The sequence below is a fragment of the Lithobates pipiens genome, unplaced genomic scaffold (genome assembly GCF_037356315.1).
Source record: "Lithobates pipiens isolate NorthernLeopardFrog02 unplaced genomic scaffold, aLitPip1_a1.2 Scaffold_27, whole genome shotgun sequence".
In the NCBI taxonomy this organism is placed as follows: Eukaryota; Metazoa; Chordata; class Amphibia; order Anura; family Ranidae; genus Lithobates; species Lithobates pipiens.
Window position 1 is genome coordinate 70158836 of NW_027507788.1, and position 26951 is coordinate 70185786.

Consider the following 26951-nt stretch of genomic DNA (forward strand, 5'->3'; position numbering starts at 1 on the left):
AGTGATTATTAATTATAATTAAATAAGATAAAAACCCAGTGACAAATTAATAAAAAATTATATCCATAAAAAAGGTAAACCAGTGAACCACAACTAATGAGAAAAAGTCCAAACAAAAAGTCTTTATAATGGAAGAGATATCTCTTTAAGAGGGTGCCAGTCAGCCGTGCGATACACTTTCACCAAGCCAGAAACCCGTGAGTCAACAGTGGGAATGCATGCTTACCAGAAAGCGGTATGTAAACGCTCATTGAATTTGTCACCCAAACTGCACCAATCCTGACTCCTATTGTGGAAACACTTTCGAATAGACCATAAAGATTTCCACATAAGCAGGCAATGGTTTAGATGGTAACTCGGAAAACACAAAGAAAGCCTCCCATAGCATAAACCAGGCAGAATATTTTTATTTAAATAAACAAAATATACTCACAAACATAGCAGTAAAAAAAGCATGAAATTCCGGCTGGCATGCGAACGCCCATTCCGAAGGTCAACATAATTGTGTCAGCACATCTGGACCACCCAACGCGCATTTTGTCATAAGGTGACGTCGCCTGACATATGGGCGATGCGCTGACGCATCACGTTTGAATAGCGACAGTAATAAAACCAAGCCTCATTGTGAATAATGGCACTAACAACCAACCCTCTTTCTGAGTTGGAGCAAACAGGAAGTGGTCATAATAACCACAACTAAATACAGCTGCCATATTGAAAGAGGGTGCAACTAATGGCAAAAATAATTAAAATCATAAAAAATCTTTGTATTAGCAGCTAAACCTATTAAATAAACATATATAGAAAGGATAAGAAATAATAAAATAAAAATAAAAACATAAAAATAGAAATAGGAATGAAAATGAAAATAAAAATAATAATAGAAATAAAAATAAGTAAAAAAATAAATAAAAATAAATATGAATACTAAAAATAAAAATAAATATAAATATAAATAAAAATAGAAATAAATAGAAATAAAAATAGAAATAAAAATAATAATAATAATAATAAAAATATAAACAAAGAAAATGGAAATGAAAATGAATCAAAAAAATATAAACATAATAAAATAAAAATGAATAATAAATAAAGAAACATGGAAAAATAAAAAATAAAGAAAGAAAGAAAGAAATGAAAAATAAAAATGACAAGAAAATGAATAAAAATTTAATAGAAATTCGTATTTACAAATGTATTAGCCCAAAAATTGCCAAAGAAATATTCTCTCAGAAAAAATATTTTTCCAAAAATCTTTTTTCCTTGTTAACAACCAACTCACAACGAGTTCACAAAATTATCGGAACTAATATCTTACTTCAAAAAAACCTCCCATATGCCATGTATCATGGATGACCATAATTCCCAACACCCAACCCAAATCCCAAACTGACCAACCTGATCTCAAGAGTTGTCAATAAATGCGTTGACATCTACGTCTACATTGAGTCCATAGGGGGTGTAACACTTTAAACGATAAATCCAGGACATCTCCAATCTTGATATGCCCCTGACAAGAGAACCATCCCTCCAAGGCAGACTAAACGTGTCTATCCCTAAAAAAATTGTTTTGGCTGGATTTTTATTATGATGTTCAAGATAGTGTCTCAAAAGAATGTTTGGGAAAACCGTTAATGATATTGGTTATATGCTCTTTTAACCATTCATAGAGAGGTCGTTTAGTCCTCCCCACGTATTGTAGCCCACATGGGCACTGGAGTAAATAAACAACACCTTCAGTGGTGCATGTGATGAAGGGTTTGATGGTAAATACACGTGATGTACTAAAAGAAACTAAAGTATGAGTTCGTCTCTAGGAGCAACCATTAAAAGAACAGACCCGGTACCTATGGCACTGGTGATACCCAGTTTAATTTTCGAAGAAACCTTTCTTCGAGACCGGAGGATCTAATACATTGGGTGCCAGCCTATCTCTAAGGGAAGGTGCACCTCTATACACTACCCAGGGCCTAGCTGGTAAAACAGTGCTCAGCACAGGATCATTGTTCAAAATGTACCAATGTTTGTTGATCAACTTTTTAATATTATTGTGCTGTATTGAGTAGGTCGTAATAAATGGAACAGATCCACACAGATCATTAGAAGGAACCTTGGTTTTAACTTTAAGCAGATCTTCTTTATTGGTAGCAACAACCTCCTCCAGGGCAAACTTTATCACCTGATCATCGTAGCCTTTATCCAAAAAACGCTCAGAGAACTTTCGCCTGCGTTAAAAAACTGTCAGTTTCGGTACAATTCCTTTTTACCCTTAGAAATTGGCTCTTAGGAATTGACCTCAACCAAGCTTGATGGTGACAGCTATCAGTAGGAATATATGAATTCCTGTCCGTACATTTGAAGTATGTAGAAGTAATGAAGCGGTCGTTAGATTTGGAGATGGTTAAATCTAAAAAATGTATACTAGTTTGACTGGCCTCAAAGCTTAGACAAATCCCTCTCTCATTCGAATTTAGAAATTGCATGAAAGCATCTAACTCACTACGTTTCCTATCCCACAGGAGGAGGATGTTGGCAATGTACCGAGCCTACAGCTTAAGCTGGGGTCTGTGGCCAACATAGATGACATCCTCCTCCCATAGGGCAATAAACAAATTCGCCAAGCTGGGGGCATACTTAGCCCCCATCGCCACGCCCCTATCTTGGTGAAAAAATCTTTGATCAAACCAAAAATAGTTGTGTGTAGCTGCAAATCTTAAGAGCTCCATAATAAAAAAGACTTGTTCATCTACAGGGCCGGAATCCCGCCTTAAGTAGAATTAAACTGCTAAAAAACCCAACTCATGGGGAATAATTGAATACAGTGATGCCACATCGGCCATTACCAGCCACATGCTATCAGTTGGGGGTGTAATTGGATAACAAATTAATGACTTGACGGGAGTCTCCAAGGTATGATGGCATCCTAGAGACTAGGGATGAGCCGAACACCCCCCGGTTCGGTTCGCACCAGAACTTTCGAACGGACCCCAAATTCGTACGAACGTTAGAACCCCATTGAAGTCTATAGGACTCGAACGTTCGAAATTAAAAGTGCTAATTTTAACGGCTAATATGCAAGATACTGTCCTAAAAAGGGTTTGGGGACCTGGCTCCTGCCCCAGGGGACATGGGTCAATGCCTAAAATGTTTTTAAAAATGGCCGTTTTGGCGGGAGCACTGATTTTAATGACGATTAAAGTGAAAAAAAAGTGAAATATTCCTTTAAATATGGTGCCTGGGGGGTGTCTGTAGGATGCCTGTGAAGTGTCACGTGTTTCCCGTGTTTAGAACAGTCCCTGCACAAAATGACATTAAACGGAAATAACACCATTTAAAACTGCTTGCGGTTTTAATGTTATATCTGGTTCCTGCAATATGGTTGAAAATCATTCAGAAAAATGGCATGGGTAGCCCTCCCTGCCCATTACCAGCCTATTTGGGTCTTGTACGCATATTAAGGGGAACCCTGTACCCATATTTAAAAAAGGAAATGTGTGTGGCCCCCAGGCCCTATATACTCAGAACAGCAGTATACAGGCGGTGCAAACAAGACAGGGACTGTGTAGCTTTGTTGTGTTAAGTTGAATCTGTTTGTAATTTTCAACTGGTACATTTTTAAAGTGTAGCTCCAGTCAAAAAAACTATTTGTAAGCTTTTTGGAAAACATAGGGAAGGGTTATCACCCCTGTATAATTTGTTTTGTCGTCCATCTTTTTTCATCTCACTTGCTGTTGTCTCCTTCCGTTTGCAAATAGGAGATGTTTGTAAGTTGGATGTTTGAAAGTAGGGGCCTGCCCTATATGCTCTGCAGAAATGGCGGAACAAGGTGTTGGTTTTGCCACAACATTGTAAGCCCTCAAAGTGACTCTTGGTGGGCGCTGGAGCGCCCTGCTGTGAACGATTATATCAAGAATTGTAATTACATGCCATTGTTGAACAGTGGTAGAAAAATTGACCTTTGGTGGTTGTGGTGCTGGTGCCACAACACTATAAGTCCTCACCGTTACTCTGGGTGGGAAATATTATATCAAAATTGTAATTACATGTCCCTGTTAAACAGGGGCAGAAAAATTTGGCCTTAGGCATTGGTGCTGGTGCCACCACACTGCAACCTCTCCCATATACTCTAGTTTTATTGCAGGAATTAGCCCTGCTGCAAAGCATTGCATCAAAAACTGTACTTAACCACTTTCAGACCGGACCATTTTGCTGGTAAATGACCAGAGGTCTTTTTACACTTTGGCACTGCGCTGCTTTAACTGGTAATTGCGCGGTCATGCAATGTTGTACCCAAACAAAATTTGCGTCCTTTTCTTCCCACAAATAGAGCTTTCTTTTGATGGTATTTGATTGCCTCTGCGATTTTTATTTTTTGCGATATAAACGTAAAAAGACCGCAAATTTTGAAAAAAAATGATATTTTCTACTTTTTGTTATTAGAAAAATCCAATAAACTCAATTTTAGTCATACATTTAGGCCAAAATGTATTCAGCCACATGTCTTTGGTAAAAAAAAAGTCAATAATTGTATATTTATTGGTTTGCGCAAAAGTTGTCACATCTACAAACTAAGGTACGTTTTCTGGAATTTACGCAGCTTTTAGTTTACGACTGCCTATCTCATTTCTTGAGGTGCTAAAATGGCAGGGCAGTACAAAACCCCCCCAAATGACCCCATTTTGGAAAGTAGACCCCCTAAGGAAATTGATAAGAGGCATGTTGAGCCCATTGAATATTTTATTTTTTTGCCTCAAGCGATTGAATAATGACAAAAAAAAATTTTTTTTTTTTTTTTTACACAAAGTTGTCACTAAATGATATATTGCTCACACATGCTATGGGCGTATGTGAAATGACACCCCAAAATAAATTCTGCTGCTTCTCCTGAGTACGGGGATACCACATATGTGGGACTTTTTGGGAGCCTAGCCACGTACGGGGCCCCGAAAACCAAGCACCGCCTTCAGGCTTTCTAAGGGCGTAAATTTTTGAGTTCACTTCTCACTACCTATTACAGTTTTGAAGGCCATAAAATGCCAAGATGGCACAAAACCCCCACAAATGACCCCATTTTAGAAAGTAGACACCCCAAGCTATTTGCTGAGAGGCATGTTGAGTTCATGGAATATTTTATATTTTGCCACAAGTTGCGGGAAAATTACAAACTTTTTTTTTTTTTTTTTTTTTTTCACAAAGTTGTCACTAAATGATATATTGCTCACACATGCCATGGGCATATGTGAAATGACACCCCAAAATAAATTCTGCTGCTTCTCCTGAGTACGGGGATACCACATATGTGGGACTTTTTGGGAGCCTAGCCGCGTACGGGGCCCCGAAAACCAAGCACCGCCTTCAGGCTTTCTAAGGGCGTAAATATTTGACTTCACTCCTCACTACCTATTACAGTTTTGAAGGCCATAAAATGCCAAGATGGCACAAAACCCCCACAAATGACCCCATTTTAGAAAGTAGACACCCCAAGCTATTTGCTGAGAGGCATGTTGAGTCCATGGAATATTTTATATTTTGCCACAAGTTGCGGGAAAATTACAAACTTTTTTTTTTTTTTTTTTTTTTCACAAAGTTGTCACTAAATGATATATTGCTCACGCATGCCATGGGCATATGTGAAATGACACCCCAAAATAAATTCTGCTGCTTCTCCTGAGTACGGGGATACCACATATGTGGGACTTTTTGGGAGCCTAGCCGCGTACGGGGCCCCGAAAACCAAGCACCGCCTTCAGGCTTTCTAAGGGCGTTACAGTTTTGAAGGCCATAAAATGCCAAGATGGCACAAACCCCCCCCAAATGACCCCATTTTGGAAAGTAGACACCCCTAAATTTAGGGGTACACTAGTGAGACTAGGTAATAAATGGCGGGTGCCCTGAAACTATAAAAAAATAACTAACCAACCAGCGTCACCTGTAACAGTTATATGGTGATCACTGGTGAAAGGGTTAACTAGGGGGCAATCAGGGGGCTTTATGCGGTAGTATATGGGGGTCCCTGGCGCTATAAAAAGCTGCGGCGAACCTAAATACCTACCTGCCTAACTAGCGTCACCTGTGACACTAATACAGCGATCAGAAAAACGATCGCTTATTAGGCTGGGTTCACACTGGAGCGATGCGGGAACGCCACGAATGCGCGGCGGGTTCCCGCATCGCATGCCTCCCGGCGGCAGTTCACACTGCCCTATGCGAACTGCTGGGAGTGTCAGTGAAATGTTACTGACACCCCCAGATCAGTTCGCATATCGCAGTGCGATCTGCAAACTCGGATCGCATGGTGTGAACACCCATGCGATCCGATTCTGCTGCGGGCCAAAAAAAGGGTCCCGTGCGAATTTGCGGCGGGTGCGGCGGGTGTGGCGGGTGCGGCGGGTGCGGCGAATGGCTGAACTCGAATCGCACAGAGATCGGATGTGATTTGCACTGCAGTGCGGTGCGAATCACATCCGTTCTCAAACCGCTGCAATGTGAACCCAGCCTTAGTGACACTGGCGACGGGGGGTGATCACGGGGTTAAACCTTTATTGGGGGGGTTAGGGGGGTACCTTAGAACTAAAGGGGGCTAACCCTAACTGCCCTAACAGTTATTAGTCACAAATGACACCCGCCGGGTGATCAGGGGGTTAAACCTTTATTAGGTAATAAATGGCGGGTGCCCTGAAACTATAAAAAAATAACTAACCAACCAGCGTCACCTGTAACAGTTATATGGTGATCACTGGTGAAAGGGTTAACTAGGGGGCAATCAGGGGGCTTTATGCGGTAGTATATGGGGGTCCCTGGCGCTATAAAAAGCTGCGGCGAACCTAAATACCTACCTGCCTAACTAGCGTCACCTGTGACACTAATACGGCGATCAGAAAAATGATCGCTTATTAGGCTGGGTTCACACTGGAGCGATGCGGAAACGCCGCGAATCCGCGGCGGGTTCCCGCATCGCATGCCTCCCGGCGGCAGTTCACACTGCCCTATGCGAACTGCTGGGAGTGTCAGTGAAATGTTACTGACACCCCCAGATCAGTTCGCATATCGCAGTGCGATCTGCAAACTCGGATCGCATGGTGTGAACACCCATGCGATCCGATTCTGCTGCGGGCCAAAAAAAGGGTCCCGTGCGAATTTGCGGCGGGTGCGGCGGGTGTGGCGGGTGCGGCGGGTGCGGCGAATGGCTGAACTCGAATCGCACAGAGATCGGATGTGATTTGCACTGCAGTGCGGTGCGAATCACATTCGTTCTCATAAACCGCTGCAATGTGAATCCAGCCTTAGTGACACTGGCGACGGGGGGTGATCACGGGGTTAAACCTTTATTGGGGGGGTTAGGGGGGTACATTAGAACTAAAGGGGGCTAACTCTAACTGCCCTAACAGTTATTACAGTCACAAATGACACCAATGCAAAAAAAAAAAAAAAAAAAATGACATTGGTGTCACTGTGACTGGGGGGCAGGGGTAATTGGGGGGGTGATCGGGGGGTAAAGGGGGGGTGTGAGTGTGCCTGGCATGTTCTACTGTGTGTGTAGAGTGTTGGTGCAACTCACCGATCCGCTCTCCTCCGTGTCGGAACGGAAAATACCGACACGGAGGAGAGAATACATCACTTCCTCTCCTGTGTTTACATTACAGGAGAGGAAGTGATGTCACGGGGGATTTCCATTCGTCGAGAGCGATCGCGAGGGGGTGGCCATGAATGAATGGCCGCCCCCTCATCCCGGATCGCTCTCGAAGAAATGCCGACCGCCGCAGGCACCGGGGGGGGGCCCGATCGGGCCCCCCACCCGCGGGCAGGCAGGGACTTATATATACGCCCATATGCCTGCCCGTGCCATTCTGCCGACGTATATCGTCGTGCGGCGGTCGGCAAGTGGTTAAACGCCCCTGTTAAACAGGGGCAGAAAAATTGGGCCTTAGGCACTGGTGCTGGTGCCACCACACTGCAACCTCTGCCATATACTCTAGTTTTATTGCAGGAATTAGCCCTGCTGCAAAGCATTGCATCAAAAATTGTAATTAAACGATCCTGTTAAACAGGGGCAGAAAAATTGGGCCTTAGGCACTGGTGCTGGTGCCACGATACTGCAACCTCTCCCATATACTCTTGTTTTATTGCAGGAATTAGCCCTGCTGCAAAGCATTGCATCAAAAATTGTAATTAAACGCCCCTGTTAAACAGGGGCAGAAAAATTGGGCTGATGGCATCACCCAGAACCAGAAATGTTCTTCCAACATATCAGTGGAGGAGGAAGAGGATAGACAATCAACATAACAAGACAGTCACTCAGCATCAGCATAGGCAGTCTTGAAGGGATGTGATATTTCCCAAAAAATTATTCGGTTACATCAGCTTCAAGTGCTTGGTAGCTGTGGGTGATCCAAGACTGATTCATCTTGATGAAGGTCAGTCGATCAACTGATTTGGTGGACAGGCGCACCCTGTGATCGGTAACAAAGCCACCAGCAGCACTGAAGGTGCGTTCCGAAAGAACGCTGGATGCAGGACAGGCCAGTAGCTCAATTGCATACTGTGCAAGCTCTGGCCAGTGATCCATCCTCAAGACCCAGTATGCCAGAGGATTTTCGGTGGGAAAGGTGTCCAAGTCTGACTACAGTCCAAGTCAGACGGCCACCTTCTCCACCGCTCCTTCTGACCGATGCCTCAGCAACACGTTGTCCAGGACCAGGAGTTTGTAACCTCTGGGAACGCGTTGCACAGACCTTTCTGCAAGGCCTCCCGGAGATGTCTCATCCTCTGCTCCCTCAGCGATGGCAAGATAAGGTCGGCAACCTTACCCTTGTACCGTGGATCAAGGAGAGTGGCCAGCCAGTAATGGTCCCTCTCCTTGATCCGAAGAATACGAGGATCCTTCCGCAGGCTTTGCAGGATCAGGGAGGCCATGCAGCGTAGGTTAGCTGAGGCATTCGGTCCGGAGTCCTCTGGGTCACTAAGGACAACATGATCAAGAGGTGGACAAGAGGTACAGTGTCACTGATGCATGCACTGTCACTGCTCACCATCCTTGTGGCCTCCTCAAACAGTGACAGGACAGTGCATGCATCCCTGATCATGCCCCACTGGCGTGGTGAGAAAAAACCGAGCTCCCCTGACCCTGTCCTGGTGCTGTAGTCGCACAGGTACCCATTGATGGCCCTCTGCTGCGTGTGCAGCCGCTGCAGCATGGCCAACGTTGAGTTCCACCTGGTGGGCATGTCACATATAAGGCGGTTCTTGGGCAGGTTCAACTCCTTTTGGAGCTCAGCCAGCCGAGCACAGGCATTAAATGATCGGCGGAAATGCACACAGACTTTCCTGGCCTGCTTCAGGACATCCTGTAAGCCCGGGTACCTGCACAAGAACCGCTGCACCACCAGGTTAAGGACGTGAGCTACACAGGGCACATGGGTCAGTTGTCCCTGTCGGAGGGCGGAGAGGACGTTGGTGCCATTGTCGCAAACCACCATTCCTGGCTTAAGCTGGCATGGCGTCAACCACCTCTCGGCCTGCCCCTGCAGAGCTGACAAAACATCAGTGTGGCTCCTGTCCCCCAAACAAACCAGCGCAAGCACGGCATGGCATCGTTTTGCCTGCGTACTTGCGTAGCCCCTGGAACGCCTACAGAGCACCGCTGGTTCTGAGGACAGGGCACTGGAAGAGGCCATGGAGGAAGAAGAAGAGGAGGGGGTGGAGGAGAGAGGTGTGTCACAACCAATAGTAGCATTTTGGAGGCGTGGTGGCGGAACAACCTCCAACACTACTGCACCTTGTCCTGCATACTTCCCAGCTGCCAGAAGAGTGACCCAATGGGCCATGAAAGACAGGTAACGTCCCTGTCCATGCCTGGTGGACCATGAGTCAGCGGTAATATGCACCTTACCGCTGACCGCCCTGTCCAGCGAGGCAAGGACATTGCCTTCCACATGGCGGTAGAGAGCCGAAATCGCCTTCCGTGATAAAAAGTGGCGTTTGGGGACCTGCCACTGAGGAACCGCACATTGTACAAACTCATGGAAAGGGGGCGAGTCTACCAACTAAAAAGGCTGCAGTTGAAGTGCTGGCAATTTAGCCAAGCTAGCATTCAACCGCTGGGCATGTGGATGGCTGGGAGTGAACGCTATTGCCTTCCTCTAGCTGAGTGTCATCATCAGAGCCTACAAAACACTGGGCATCCTCCTGGAGCATGTACCCAACACTGTGCTCAAAGAGTTCAGGAGACTCCTCAGGAGGATGTGGTGGGTCTAGGGAAGGAGTCACTGATGATGACATTGAGACGAGGGAAGACGATGCGTTGGCAGCTGCTTTGCTAGTACCCTGAGCCTGGGTGAGAGAGGATGAGGAGGATGAAGAGGGCTTGGTCATCCACTCTACCAAGTCATTGGCATGTTGCAGCTCAACATGTCCAGCTGCCGAAAAGAAGGACAAGCGTGTCCCATGGCCACGTGCTGATGACAATGCACCGCGTCCACGACCAGCACTGTTGTCTCTAGACACAGAGCTTGCTTGCCCTCTTTTATCGGCTCGCGCCTGTCTGCCTCTCCTTGCTGGCCTTCCAGACATGGGAGTTGGGTAAAACAGCAGTTGGGTAGTGTATATTGTGCTGGAGGCACACAACACCCACTAACTCCTGCAAATGCCTTTATTATAGAACACCAGAGATAAAGGGGTATACTGTACTGGAGGCACACAACACCCACTAAGCCCTGCAGATGGCTCTATTAGAGAACAGCAATAAACGGTAGATACAGGTGTATATTGTGCTGGAGGCACACAACACCCACTAACTCCTGCAGATGCCTTTGTTATAGAACACCAGAGATAAAGGGGTATACTGTAATGGAGTCACACAACACCCATTAAGCCCTGCAGATGGCTCTATTAGAGAACAGAAATAAAGGGTAGATACAGGTGTATATTGTTCTGGAGGCACACAACACCCACTAACTCCTGCAGATGCCTTTATTATAGAACACCAGAGATAAAGGGGTATATACAGATGTGTACTGTGCTGTGCTAGAGGCACACACAACTTCCAATAACTCCTGCAGATGGCAGATGGCTCAAATAGAGAAGAGCTATGTAGGTGGATATAGCGGTGTGTACTGGGCACAGAGCACGCAGACAGCACGCACAAGCTCCTAACACTACTGACTGCAAGCTCTATTATAAAAGATAGATCACTAGCTATATAGGTGAGGTGAATATAGCGGTGTATACTGCGGTCAGGGCACGCAGACAACAACCACTACAGAAGAGCAAGATCGAAAATCGGCCGATACCGATCGGTGTGTACTGTGTTGAAGGTACACAGAACACCCACTAACTGCTTCAGACGCCAACACACTACACAAGGCTGCCGCGCTGGCGGCCTTATATAGTGTGGGGTGTGTACTACACAGCCTGAGCTATGATTGGCCACAGGCATCCTGCCTGTGGCCAATCATGGCTCTCCTCGCTGCTGGCACTGTGATTGGCCAAGCATGCGGGGTCACAGTGCATGCTTGGCCAATCATGAGCCAGCAATGCACTGCGATGACACAGTGCATTGTGGGCCGGGAGCGCCACACGAATTTGGCGCGAATGGCCCATAACGTTCGGAATTCGCCGAACGGGCGAACAGCCGATGTTCGAGTCGAACGTATGTTCGACTCGAACACAAAGCTCATCCCTAATCCAGGTACTCCCTTAGTCTGGAGTTCACTAACCCAATTCCACTAATTATGGGCCTTCCTGGTGGTTTTGTTTTATTCTTATGCATTTTGGGTACTTGGTATATTACAGGCACTTTTGGTGCCTCTGGTAAAAGATATCTCCCCTCCTTTTTATTTATTATCCTATTTGCAATGCCTTTATTCAGGAATTCTTTGAATTTTTTTCTAAATTACTTATTCAGGTTTTTTCTTAATAGTTGATACATAGTATCATCATTGACCAAGCTTTCTAATTCCAATCCATAATCTTTTTTGTTAATATTGCCAGCCCCCCCCTTATCGGCGGGTCTAATCACTATAACGTTTTTGTTTTTCACATTTTTTAATACCCTGGCATACTCTATCCGTTTTTTTGTTATGTGTATCTAATTTTATATTTTTTATTTCTTTTTCTACCATTCTTTTGAACACCTCTATGTTTTGGCCAGTACTGGATTTAGGGTTAAATGTGGATTTTTTTCTAAGTGAACTATGTGTGTACATTGTATTGTGTTTTTAAATTAAGTTTTCTAACAAATTTTTGTAAATCTATAAATGAGTACTGAGTACGGGGATACCACATATGTGGGACTTTTTGGGAGCCTAGCCGCGTACGGGGCCCCGAAAACCAAGCACCGCCTTCAGGCTTTCTAAGGGCGTTACAGTTTTGAAGGCCATAAAATGCCAAGATGGCACAAACCCCCCCCAAATGACCCCATTTTGGAAAGTAGACACCCCTAAATTTAGGGGTACACTAGTGAGACTAGGTAATAAATGGCGGGTGCCCTGAAACTATAAAAAAATAACTAACCAACCAGCGTCACCTGTAACAGTTATATGGTGATCACTGGTGAAAGGGTTAACTAGGGGGCAATCAGGGGGCTTTATGCGGTAGTATATGGGGGTCCCTGGCGCTATAAAAAGCTGCGGCGAACCTAAATACCTACCTGCCTAACTAGCGTCACCTGTGACACTAATACAGCGATCAGAAAAACGATCGCTTATTAGGCTGGGTTCACACTGGAGCGATGCGGGAACGCCACGAATGCGCGGCGGGTTCCCGCATCGCATGCCTCCCGGCGGCAGTTCACACTGCCCTATGCGAACTGCTGGGAGTGTCAGTGAAATGTTACTGACACCCCCAGATCAGTTCGCATATCGCAGTGCGATCTGCAAACTCGGATCGCATGGTGTGAACACCCATGCGATCCGATTCTGCTGCGGGCCAAAAAAAGGGTCCCGTGCGAATTTGCGGCGGGTGCGGCGGGTGTGGCGGGTGCGGCGGGTGCGGCGAATGGCTGAACTCGAATCGCACAGAGATCGGATGTGATTTGCACTGCAGTGCGGTGCGAATCACATCCGTTCTCAAACCGCTGCAATGTGAACCCAGCCTTAGTGACACTGGCGACGGGGGGTGATCACGGGGTTAAACCTTTATTGGGGGGGTTAGGGGGGTACCTTAGAACTAAAGGGGGCTAACCCTAACTGCCCTAACAGTTATTAGTCACAAATGACACCCGCCGGGTGATCAGGGGGTTAAACCTTTATTAGGTAATAAATGGCGGGTGCCCTGAAACTATAAAAAAATAACTAACCAACCAGCGTCACCTGTAACAGTTATATGGTGATCACTGGTGAAAGGGTTAACTAGGGGGCAATCAGGGGGCTTTATGCGGTAGTATATGGGGGTCCCTGGCGCTATAAAAAGCTGCGGCGAACCTAAATACCTACCTGCCTAACTAGCGTCACCTGTGACACTAATACGGCGATCAGAAAAATGATCGCTTATTAGGCTGGGTTCACACTGGAGCGATGCGGAAACGCCGCGAATCCGCGGCGGGTTCCCGCATCGCATGCCTCCCGGCGGCAGTTCACACTGCCCTATGCGAACTGCTGGGAGTGTCAGTGAAATGTTACTGACACCCCCAGATCAGTTCGCATATCGCAGTGCGATCTGCAAACTCGGATCGCATGGTGTGAACACCCATGCGATCCGATTCTGCTGCGGGCCAAAAAAAGGGTCCCGTGCGAATTTGCGGCGGGTGCGGCGGGTGTGGCGGGTGCGGCGGGTGCGGCGAATGGCTGAACTCGAATCGCACAGAGATCGGATGTGATTTGCACTGCAGTGCGGTGCGAATCACATTCGTTCTCATAAACCGCTGCAATGTGAATCCAGCCTTAGTGACACTGGCGACGGGGGGTGATCACGGGGTTAAACCTTTATTGGGGGGGTTAGGGGGGTACATTAGAACTAAAGGGGGCTAACTCTAACTGCCCTAACAGTTATTACAGTCACAAATGACACCAATGCAAAAAAAAAAAAAAAAAAAATGACATTGGTGTCACTGTGACTGGGGGGCAGGGGTAATTGGGGGGGTGATCGGGGGGTAAAGGGGGGGTGTGAGTGTGCCTGGCATGTTCTACTGTGTGTGTAGAGTGTTGGTGCAACTCACCGATCCGCTCTCCTCCGTGTCGGAACGGAAAATACCGACACGGAGGAGAGAATACATCACTTCCTCTCCTGTGTTTACATTACAGGAGAGGAAGTGATGTCACGGGGGATTTCCATTCGTCGAGAGCGATCGCGAGGGGGTGGCCATGAATGAATGGCCGCCCCCTCATCCCGGATCGCTCTCGAAGAAATGCCGACCGCCGCAGGCACCGGGGGGGGGCCCGATCGGGCCCCCCACCCGCGGGCAGGCAGGGACTTATATATACGCCCATATGCCTGCCCGTGCCATTCTGCCGACGTATATCGTCGTGCGGCGGTCGGCAAGTGGTTAAACGCCCCTGTTAAACAGGGGCAGAAAAATTGGGCCTTAGGCACTGGTGCTGGTGCCACCACACTGCAACCTCTGCCATATACTCTAGTTTTATTGCAGGAATTAGCCCTGCTGCAAAGCATTGCATCAAAAATTGTAATTAAACGATCCTGTTAAACAGGGGCAGAAAAATTGGGCCTTAGGCACTGGTGCTGGTGCCACGATACTGCAACCTCTCCCATATACTCTTGTTTTATTGCAGGAATTAGCCCTGCTGCAAAGCATTGCATCAAAAATTGTAATTAAACGCCCCTGTTAAACAGGGGCAGAAAAATTGGGCTGATGGCATCACCCAGAACCAGAAATGTTCTTCCAACATATCAGTGGAGGAGGAAGAGGATAGACAATCAACATAACAAGACAGTCACTCAGCATCAGCATAGGCAGTCTTGAAGGGATGTGATATTTCCCAAAAAATTATTCGGTTACATCAGCTTCAAGTGCTTGGTAGCTGTGGGTGATCCAAGACTGATTCATCTTGATGAAGGTCAGTCGATCAACTGATTTGGTGGACAGGCGCACCCTGTGATCGGTAACAAAGCCACCAGCAGCACTGAAGGTGCGTTCCGAAAGAACGCTGGATGCAGGACAGGCCAGTAGCTCAATTGCATACTGTGCAAGCTCTGGCCAGTGATCCATCCTCAAGACCCAGTATGCCAGAGGATTTTCGGTGGGAAAGGTGTCCAAGTCTGACTACAGTCCAAGTCAGACGGCCACCTTCTCCACCGCTCCTTCTGACCGATGCCTCAGCAACACGTTGTCCAGGACCAGGAGTTTGTAACCTCTGGGAACGCGTTGCACAGACCTTTCTGCAAGGCCTCCCGGAGATGTCTCATCCTCTGCTCCCTCAGCGATGGCAAGATAAGGTCGGCAACCTTACCCTTGTACCGTGGATCAAGGAGAGTGGCCAGCCAGTAATGGTCCCTCTCCTTGATCCGAAGAATACGAGGATCCTTCCGCAGGCTTTGCAGGATCAGGGAGGCCATGCAGCGTAGGTTAGCTGAGGCATTCGGTCCGGAGTCCTCTGGGTCACTAAGGACAACATGATCAAGAGGTGGACAAGAGGTACAGTGTCACTGATGCATGCACTGTCACTGCTCACCATCCTTGTGGCCTCCTCAAACAGTGACAGGACAGTGCATGCATCCCTGATCATGCCCCACTGGCGTGGTGAGAAAAAACCGAGCTCCCCTGACCCTGTCCTGGTGCTGTAGTCGCACAGGTACCCATTGATGGCCCTCTGCTGCGTGTGCAGCCGCTGCAGCATGGCCAACGTTGAGTTCCACCTGGTGGGCATGTCACATATAAGGCGGTTCTTGGGCAGGTTCAACTCCTTTTGGAGCTCAGCCAGCCGAGCACAGGCATTAAATGATCGGCGGAAATGCACACAGACTTTCCTGGCCTGCTTCAGGACATCCTGTAAGCCCGGGTACCTGCACAAGAACCGCTGCACCACCAGGTTAAGGACGTGAGCTACACAGGGCACATGGGTCAGTTGTCCCTGTCGGAGGGCGGAGAGGACGTTGGTGCCATTGTCGCAAACCACCATTCCTGGCTTAAGCTGGCATGGCGTCAACCACCTCTCGGCCTGCCCCTGCAGAGCTGACAAAACATCAGTGTGGCTCCTGTCCCCCAAACAAACCAGCGCAAGCACGGCATGGCATCGTTTTGCCTGCGTACTTGCGTAGCCCCTGGAACGCCTACAGAGCACCGCTGGTTCTGAGGACAGGGCACTGGAAGAGGCCATGGAGGAAGAAGAAGAGGAGGGGGTGGAGGAGAGAGGTGTGTCACAACCAATAGTAGCATTTTGGAGGCGTGGTGGCGGAACAACCTCCAACACTACTGCACCTTGTCCTGCATACTTCCCAGCTGCCAGAAGAGTGACCCAATGGGCCATGAAAGACAGGTAACGTCCCTGTCCATGCCTGGTGGACCATGAGTCAGCGGTAATATGCACCTTACCGCTGACCGCCCTGTCCAGCGAGGCAAGGACATTGCCTTCCACATGGCGGTAGAGAGCCGAAATCGCCTTCCGTGATAAAAAGTGGCGTTTGGGGACCTGCCACTGAGGAACCGCACATTGTACAAACTCATGGAAAGGGGGCGAGTCTACCAACTAAAAAGGCTGCAGTTGAAGTGCTGGCAATTTAGCCAAGCTAGCATTCAACCGCTGGGCATGTGGATGGCTGGGAGTGAACTTCTTTCGTCCGGTCCAGCAGCTGGGGCAGGGACATTTGCCTGCTATAATCGGACGTGGGTGTACTGCTAGCAGAGTGCCCGGAAGCACTTGGCTGTGACACACCTAATTCTACACCTTCATTCCTCTCAGAGCAGGTTTCAGAGAGGACTGAAGGTCTAGTGGGGTTGGAGATGCCAGCTGATGAGGAGCAAGGAGAGGTCCGCTTTGTTCTTTGGTTTGGGTCTTTGAGGTATGCTTGCCAACGAGCTGCATGGCAGGTCAACATATGTCTGGTCAAGCATATGGTGCCCAAGCGGCTGATGTTTTGGCCACGCGAGATACGCTTGAGACATATGTTGCAAATAGCAGCGGTGCGATCTGATGCACTCGTCTCAAAAAAGGCCCACACCAAAGAACTTTTACAATAACGCGCAGAGGCAGCGCCCTGTACATGCGAAGCGCTGCGTTGTGATTAAGTCGGTGTGCTGCCCCTAAGCTGGCCCCCGGAGGGCATCCTGACTCATTGTGCCTCCTCCTCCTCCTCTCTCCTACCAGGCACCCACGTGGAGTCAGTGCCCTCATCATCCCCTCCCTCTTCATCGCTGTAGCAAACCTGGCAATATGCTGCAGCTTGTGGAACATGACTGCCAGATTGCTGTCCTTCTTGAGCATCCCCTCTCTCTGCATTCACGCTATTGCCTTCCTCTAGCTGAGTGTCATCATCAGAGCCTACAAAACACTGGGCATCCTCCTGGAGCATGTACCCAACACTGTGCTCAAAGAGTTCAGGAGACTCCTCAGGAGGATGTGGTGGGTCTAGGGAAGGAGTCACTGATGATGACATTGAGACGAGGGAAGACGATGCGTTGGCAGCTGCTTTGCTAGTACCCTGAGCCTGGGTGAGAGAGGATGAGGAGGATGAAGAGGGCTTGGTCATCCACTCTACCAAGTCATTGGCATGTTGCAGCTCAACATGTCCAGCTGCCGAAAAGAAGGACAAGCGTGTCCCATGGCCACGTGCTGATGACAATGCACCGCGTCCACGACCAGCACTGTTGTCTCTAGACACAGAGCTTGCTTGCCCTCTTTTATCGGCTCGCGCCTGTCTGCCTCTCCTTGCTGGCCTTCCAGACATGGGAGTTGGGTAAAACAGCAGTTGGGTAGTGTATATTGTGCTGGAGGCACACAACACCCACTAACTCCTGCAAATGCCTTTATTATAGAACACCAGAGATAAAGGGGTATACTGTACTGGAGGCACACAACACCCACTAAGCCCTGCAGATGGCTCTATTAGAGAACAGCAATAAACGGTAGATACAGGTGTATATTGTGCTGGAGGCACACAACACCCACTAACTCCTGCAGATGCCTTTGTTATAGAACACCAGAGATAAAGGGGTATACTGTAATGGAGTCACACAACACCCATTAAGCCCTGCAGATGGCTCTATTAGAGAACAGAAATAAAGGGTAGATACAGGTGTATATTGTTCTGGAGGCACACAACACCCACTAACTCCTGCAGATGCCTTTATTATAGAACACCAGAGATAAAGGGGTATATACAGATGTGTACTGTGCTGTGCTAGAGGCACACACAACTTCCAATAACTCCTGCAGATGGCAGATGGCTCAAATAGAGAAGAGCTATGTAGGTGGATATAGCGGTGTGTACTGGGCACAGAGCACGCAGACAGCACGCACAAGCTCCTAACACTACTGACTGCAAGCTCTATTATAAAAGATAGATCACTAGCTATATAGGTGAGGTGAATATAGCGGTGTATACTGCGGTCAGGGCACGCAGACAACAACCACTACAGAAGAGCAAGATCGAAAATCGGCCGATACCGATCGGTGTGTACTGTGTTGAAGGTACACAGAACACCCACTAACTGCTTCAGACGCCAACACACTACACAAGGCTGCCGCGCTGGCGGCCTTATATAGTGTGGGGTGTGTACTACACAGCCTGAGCTATGATTGGCCACAGGCATCCTGCCTGTGGCCAATCATGGCTCTCCTCGCTGCTGGCACTGTGATTGGCCAAGCATGCGGGGTCACAGTGCATGCTTGGCCAATCATGAGCCAGCAATGCACTGCGATGACACAGTGCATTGTGGGCCGGGAGCTCCACACGAATTTGGCGCGAATGGCCCATAACGTTCGGAATTCGCCGAACGGGCGAACAGCCGATGTTCGAGTCGAACGTATGTTCGACTCGAACACAAAGCTCATCCCTAATCCAGGTACTCCCTTAGTCTGGAGTTCACTAACCCAATTCCACTAATTATGGGCCTTCCTGGTGGTTTTGTTTTATTCTTATGCATTTTGGGTACTTGGTATATTACAGGCACTTTTGGTGCCTCTGGTAAAAGATATCTCCCCTCCTTTTTATTTATTATCCTATTTGCAATGCCTTTATTCAGGAATTCTTTGAATTTTTTTCTAAATTACTTATTCAGGTTTTTTCTTAATAGTTGATACATAGTATCATCATTGACCAAGCTTTCTAATTCCAATCCATAATCTTTTTTGTTAATATTGCCAGCCCCCCCCTTATCGGCGGGTCTAATCACTATAACGTTTTTGTTTTTCACATTTTTTAATACCCTGGCATACTCTATCCGTTTTTTTGTTATGTGTATCTAATTTTATATTTTTTATTTCTTTTTCTACCATTCTTTTGAACACCTCTATGTTTTGGCCAGTACTGGATTTAGGGTTAAATGTGGATTTTTTTCTAAGTGAACTATGTGTGTACATTGTATTGTGTTTTTAAATTAAGTTTTCTAACAAATTTTTGTAAATCTATAAATGCTTCAAACTGGTTGAACGCTTTGCTCGGTGTGTACTTAATCCCTTTATCTAGTGCCAGTAACTCCTCCTGTGTGAAAACTATATCTGTTAAATTAACAAATTCACTCTCCTAATTTTTGTGTTTTCTTTTTGCCACCTCTGCACCCACTCAGTTAGGGATGAGCCAAACACCCCCCGGTTCGGTTCACACCAGAACTTTCGAACGGACCGAAAATTCGTGCAAACTTTAAAACCCCATTAAAGTCTATGGGACTCGAACGTTTGAAATAAAAAAGTGCTAATTTTAATAGATAATATGCAAGATATTGTCCTAAAAAGGGTTTGGGGACCCAGCTTCTGCCCCAGGGGACATGGGTCAATGCCATTTTTTTTTTTTAAAACTGCAGTTTTTTCGGGAGCACTGATTTTAATGACGATTAAAGTGAAAAAAAAGTGAAATATTCTTATAAATATCGTACCTGGGGGGGTGTCTATAGTATGCCTATGAAGTGGCACATGTTTCCCGTGCTTAGAACAATCCCTGCACAAAATGACATTTAATGGAAAAAAAGTCATTTAAAACTGCTTGCAGTTTTAATGTAATATCTGGTTCCGGAAATACAGATGAAAATCATTGAGAAAAAAGGTATGGGTAGCCGCCCCTGCCCATTACCAGCCCCTTTGGGTCTTGTACAGATATTAAGGGGAACCCCGTACCCAAATAAAAAAAAGTAAAGGCGTGGGGCCCCCAGGCCCTATATACTCCGAACAGCAGTATACAGGCGGTGCAAACAAGACGGGGACTGTGTAGGTTTATTGTTAAGTAGAATCTGTTTGTAATTTTGAACTGGTAAATTTTTAAAGTGTAGCTCCAGTCAGTGGAAAACATATGGAAGGGTTATCACCCCTGTATAATTTTTTTGGCCATCCGTCTTTTTTCATCTCACTTGCTGTTGTCTCCTTCCGTTTGCAAGTAGGAGACGTTTGTAAGTTGGATGTCTGAAACTAGGGGCCTGCCCTATATGCTCTGCAGAAATGGGGGCCTAAGGTGTTGATGTTGCCACAACACTGTAAGAACCCAAAATGTCTCTTGGTGGGCGCTGGAGCGCCCTGCTGTGAACGATTATATCAAAAATTGTAATTACATGCCATTGTTGAACAGTGGTAGAAAAATTGGGCCTTTGGTGCTTGTGGTGGTGGTGCTGGTGCCACAACACTATAAGTCCTCACAGTTACTCTCGGTGGGCACAGGAACGGGCCCTTCTGTGAAATATTATATCAAGAATTGTAATTACATGCCCCTGTTGGACCTTAGGCACTGCTTGCTGGTGCCATGACACTGCAACCTCTCCCAGATACTCTAGTTGGAGTGCAGGAATGAGCCCTGCTGCAAAGCATTGCATCAAAATTTGTATTACATGCCTCTGTTAAACAGGGGCTGAAAAATTTGGGCTGGTGGCATCACCCAGAACCAAAAATGTTCTTCCAAGATATCAGAAGGATCATTGAGGAGGAAGAGGATAGTCAGTCAACATAACAGGACAGTCACTCAGCATCAGCATAGGCAGTCTTGAAGGGATGTGACATTTAAAAAAAATTATTTGGTTACATCAGCTTCAGGTGCTTGGTAGCTGGAGGTGATCCAAGACTGATTCATCTTTATGAAGGTCAGTCGATCAACCGAGTCGGTGGACAGACGCACCCTTTGATCGGTTACAAAGCCTCCAGCAACACTGAAGGTGTGTTCCGAAAGAATGCTGGATGCAGGACAGGCCAGTAGCTCAATTGCATACTGTGCAAGCTCTGGCCAGTGATCTATCCTCAAGATCCAGTAAGCCAGAGGATTTTCGGTGGGAAAGGTGTTCAAGTCTGACCTTGCCCCTAGGTATTCCTGCACCATGTAAATCAGACGCTGGCGATGGTTGCTGAATCCGATCATACCTTGGGGCTTCAGACTAAAAAATTATCTGAGCGCATCGGTCAGACGGCCACCTTCTCCACCGCTCCTTCTGTGACTGACCGAAGCCTCAACAAAACGTTGTCCAGGACCAGGAGTTTGTAACCTCCCAGTCTCTGGGAACACATTACACAGACCTTTCTGCAAGGCCTCCTGGAGATTTCTCATCCTCTGCTCCCTCTGTGATGGCAAGATAAGGTCCGCAACCTTACCCTTGTACCGTGGATCAAGGAGAGTGGCCAGCCAGTAATGGTCCTTCGCGTTGATCTGAAGATTACAAGGATCCTTCCGCAGGCTTTGCAGGATCAGGGAGGCCATGCAGCGTAGGTTAGCTGAGGCATTCGGTCCGGATTCCTCTGGGTCACTAAGGACAACATGATCCGCAGCAACCTCCTCCCAGCCACGTACAAGTCTACGTGTTTCTTGGGACTGTAAATCATCCCTAAAAGATTGCTGCTGATGCGGAGTGCCAGGCTCCACATCCATGCTGACACAATCCTCCTTCTCCACCTCCTCGTCCTCTTCCTGTGTGATCGGTGGGACAGCAGGAAGAGGCCATGGGGGAAGAAGATAAAGGGGGCCTTGAGAGGCAAGGAAGTCCTCCTCTTCCTGCCTCTTTTCTGTCTCAAGTGCCCTGTCCATTATTCCACACAGTGTATGTTCCAACAGGTGGACAAGAGGTACAGTGTCACTGATGCATGCACTGTCATTGCTCACCATCCTCGTGGCCTCCTCAAATGGTGACAGGACAGTACATGCATCCCTGATCATGCCCCACTGGTGTGATGAGAAAAAAACCGAGCTCCCCTGACCCTGTCCTGGTGCCGTAGTCACACAGGTACTCATTGATGGCCCTCTGCTGCATATGAAACTGCTGCAGCATGGCCAATGTTGAGTTTCACCTGGTGGGCATGTCACATATAAGGCGGTTCTTGGGCATTTTCAACTCCTTTTGGAGCTCAGCCAGCCGAGCACTGGCATTAAATGATCGGCGCAAATGCACACAGACTTTCCTGGCCTGCCTCAGGACATCCTGTAAGCCCGGGTACCTGCCCAAGAACCGCTGCAATACCAGGTTAGGATGTGAGCCACACAGGGCACATGGGTCAGTTGTCCCTGTCAGAGGGCGGAGAGGAGGTTGTTGCCATTGTCGCAAACCACCATTCTTGGCTTAAGCTGGCGTGGCGTCAACCACCTCTCAGCCTGCCCCTGCAGAGCTGATAAAATATCTACCCCAGTGTGGCTCCTGTCCCCCTAACAAACTAGCGCAAGCACGGCATGGCATCTTTTTGCCTGGGTACTTGCGTAGCCCCTTGAACGCCTACAGAGCACTGATGGTTCTGAGGACAGAGCACTGGAAGAGGCCATGGGGGAAGAAGAAAAGGAGGGGGAGAGAGAGAGGTGTGTCACAACCAGCAGTAGCATTTTGGAGGCGTGGTGGCGAAACAACCTCCAACACTACTGCACCTTGTCCTGCATACTTCCCAGCTGCCAGAAGAGTGACCCAATGGGCCGTGAAAGATGGGTAACGTCCCTGTTCATGCCTGCTGGACCATGAATCAGCGGTAATATGCACCTTACCGCTGACCGTCCCTTCCAACGAGGCAAGGACATTGCCTTCCACATGCCGGTAGAGAGCCGGAATCTCCTTCCGTGAGAAAAAGTGGCGTTTGGGGACCTGCCACTGAGGAACCACACATTGCACAAACTCACAGAAAGAGGCCGAGTCTACCAACTGAAAAGGCAGCAGTTGAAATTCTAGCAATTTAGCCAAGCTAGCATTCAACCGCTGGGCATGTGGATGGCTGGGAGTGAACTTCTTTAAACGGTCCAGCCGCTGGGTCATGGAAATTTGCCTGCTACAATCGGACATGGGTGTACTGCTAGCAGAGTACCCGCAAGTAATTAGCTGTGACACACCTAATTCTACACCTTCATTCCTCTCAGTGCAGGTTTCAGAGAGGACTGAAGGTCTAGTGGGGTTGGAGATCCCAGCTGATGAGGAGCAAGGAGAGGTCCTCTTTGTTCTTTGGTGTGGGTCTTTAAGGTACGCTTGCCAACGAGCTGCATGGCAGGTCAACATATGTCTGGTCAAGCATATGGTGTCCAGGTGGCTGATGTTTTGGCCACACGAGATACGCTTGAGACATATGTTGCAAACAGCAGCGGTGCGATCTGATGCACTGGTCTCAAAAAAGGCCCACACCAAAGAACTTTTGGAATAACATGCGGAGCTCTGCGTTGTGATTCAGTCGGTGTGCTGCCCCTAAGCTGGCCACCGGAGGGCATCCTGCCTCATTGGAGATGTGCCTCCTCCTCCTCCTCCTCTCTCCTATCAGGCACCCACGTGGAGTCAGTGACCTCATCATCCCCTCCCTCTTTATCACTGGAGCAAACCTGGCAGTATGCTGCAGCGGGTGGAACATGACTGCCAGATTGCTGTCCTTCTGGAGCATCCCCTCTCTCTGTGCTAATGCTACTGCCTTCCTCTAGCTGGGTATCATCATCAGAGCCTTTAAAACGCTGGGTATGTACCCAACACTGTGCTCAAACAGTTTGGGGGACTCCTCAGGAGGACATGGTGGGTCTAGGGAAGGAGTGACTGATGACATTGAGACGAGGGAAGAGGACGCCTTGGCAGTTGGTTTGCTAGTACCCTGAGCCTGGGTGAGAGAGGATGAGGAAGATGAAGAGAGCTTGGTCATCCACTCTACCGAGTCTTCGGCATGATGCAGCTCAACACGTCCAGCTGCTGAAAATAAGGACAAGCGTGTCCCATGGTCACGTGCTGATGATGATGCACCGCGCCAACGACCAGCACTGTTGTCTTTAGACACAGAGCCTGCTTGCCCTCTTTTATTGGCTCGTGACTGTCTGCCTCTCCTTGTTGGCTTTCCAGACATAGTAATGGCCTGCAGGGAGATGGTAAAACCAGCAGTTGGGTAGTTATATTATGCTGGAGGCACACAACACCCATTAACTCCTGCAGATGCCTGTATTAGAGAACACCAGCAATAAAGGGTAGATACAGGTGTATACTGTGCTGGAGGCACCCTACACCCACTAACTCCTGCAGATGCCTGTATTAGAGAACACAAGCAATACAGGGTAGATGCAGGTGTAAACTGTGCTGTGCTGTAGGAACACAACATCCACTAACTCCTGCAGATGCCTGTATTAGAGAACACCAGCAATAAAGGGTAGATACAGGTGTATACTGTACTGGAGGCACACAACACCCGCTTTAACTCCTGCAGATGCCTGAGAATAGAGCACACTGCCCAACCCCTGTCTATCTAGCTCTTTCCCTGCACGCCGGAACACACTGCACAAGGCCGCCGCGCTGGCGGCCTTATATAGTGTGGGCATCCAGCCTGTGGCTAATTATGGCTCTCTTCGCTGCCGGCGCTGTGATTGGCCAAGCATGCGGGGTTACAGTGCATGCTTGGCCAATCATGAGCCAGCAATGCACTGTGATGGCGCAGTGCATTGTGGGCCATGAACGGCACACGAATTTGGCGCGAACGGCCCATAACGTTCGGTATTTGCCGAACGTGCGAACAGCCGATGTTCGAGTCAAACATAGGTTCGACTCGAACACCAAGCTCATCCCTACTCTCCGTCTTGCGAAATGCATAGAGGCTGCTGGGCCATACAAAATGTCACGTCCGGGTAATGATAGTGGGGCTTGAGACGGACGCTGGGAGAAGAGAGACACAGCGATCCCCTAACACATCTAAACCCATTCAAACTGTCTGAAAGGTTTAGTGCCAACCTATAGGCACTTGGAAATGTTGGTGATATGGTTTGTTTTTACTTTTTTTCATAAATAAATGTACAGATATACTGTGCAATGATTGCTGTTAATTTTTTATGAGGGTGAACGTTGTTTAATACCTGTAAGCTGGGAGCAGTATAAACCCTGAGTAGATTGGTAAATTGGGAGCAGCATAGACCCTGAGTTGATTGGTTATCCCTATCAATGAACCAAAGGCACGTTTCACATAATATCTGGTGAGTGGCCAATTCTTATGGTGATGGTGTTGTCACTGGATTGGTGGATTTTAAACGCACAGAATCACGGATATAAGAAGTTGGACTTTTTTCACAGCAGAAAATTTAAAAGAAGGATTTATTTATATGTTGGTTTTCATATACCAACCTAAATGTTGAACATTTTCTGTGTAAATAGCGACAATAATCGCACATGAAATATAGACATGGGTGGATTACTTAGATACATGCATGCATAAATACAGTATTATATTTATTTATTATTCACAGTGCTATACATATATATATTTTTTTACAGGGGTTTCTTCTAGAGTGATATTTTATATATATATTTATACATACAGTATATGGTATATATATATATATATATATATATATATATATATATATATATATTTTTTTTTTTTTCACTGTGTTTTTTTTCTAGAGGGATATTTTTTTACAGAGATATTTTACATAGTGGTGTATTGTTTGTGTATAAGGCATAAAAGTTAGCCCAGTCAGCATATAATCTTTTTTGTTTTATTCAGGTTTTCACTTTAAGTGGAACCACATTTGACTGCAGCAAACTGATTTTTTAGTAGGGGAGTATCACAATTAGGGATGGTCGAACGGTTCGCCCGGCGGTTGTTTCGCTGCGAATTTCGGCTGTTCGCCGTCCGCCCAATCGGCGGACTATTGGCACCGTTCGCCCGGCAGACTTCCGTGTTTACTGTGTAAAAGAAGTTTGACCTATGATGACACATCCATCATGGGGTACAGGACAGCCAATTGAGACATTACAGCACATGGACACTTGGACATTCCCCCTAACTTATAAATAGACCCGATCCGGCGGCCATTTTACATTCTTTCTTCTGTCACTATAGGGAGAGGTTGCTGTGTGGAGCAGGGAGAGACTTCAGTGACCCAAATCGCTATCTATTAGGTCCACAAAAGTTCTTTTAAGGACTGGTATCATGGTATAGGTGTTAGCAGGGCCGCTGATAGGGCATTACAATCAGCCCTGATGTACTGGGCCTGCCCAGATCAACTACACAGTGGGGCCCGGGCATCATAAACAATTTGTTACTGCATTTAAAAAAAAAAAAATTCTAAACTCTTCCCTGCTTCCGCCTCATCTGGTCAATGTAGGTGCTCATGAGGAGAGCACAACAGAGGGACTATTTCTTTATTTTCGGGGCGCAGATATATCATGCCGCCCCACTATTTTATTAGTCCCGGCTGGCGGAGTGATTTTGTGATTCTCCGTTCGGCTCTCGGCTGCAATCCTCACCAGATGTGAAGAAGCTGAATGGCTGACAGGGAAGAGCAGGAGGAGATCGTGGCTGCACTGGACACAGTGAGTGGGAAATGGGGGAAAGAATACTCACTGTGTCCTATATATCTCATGTTACAGTCTGTTATATGCAATACAGCCATAAGTTAACTAAGCCAGCAATCAACAGCCATGTGACAAAGTCATGATACATTCATGA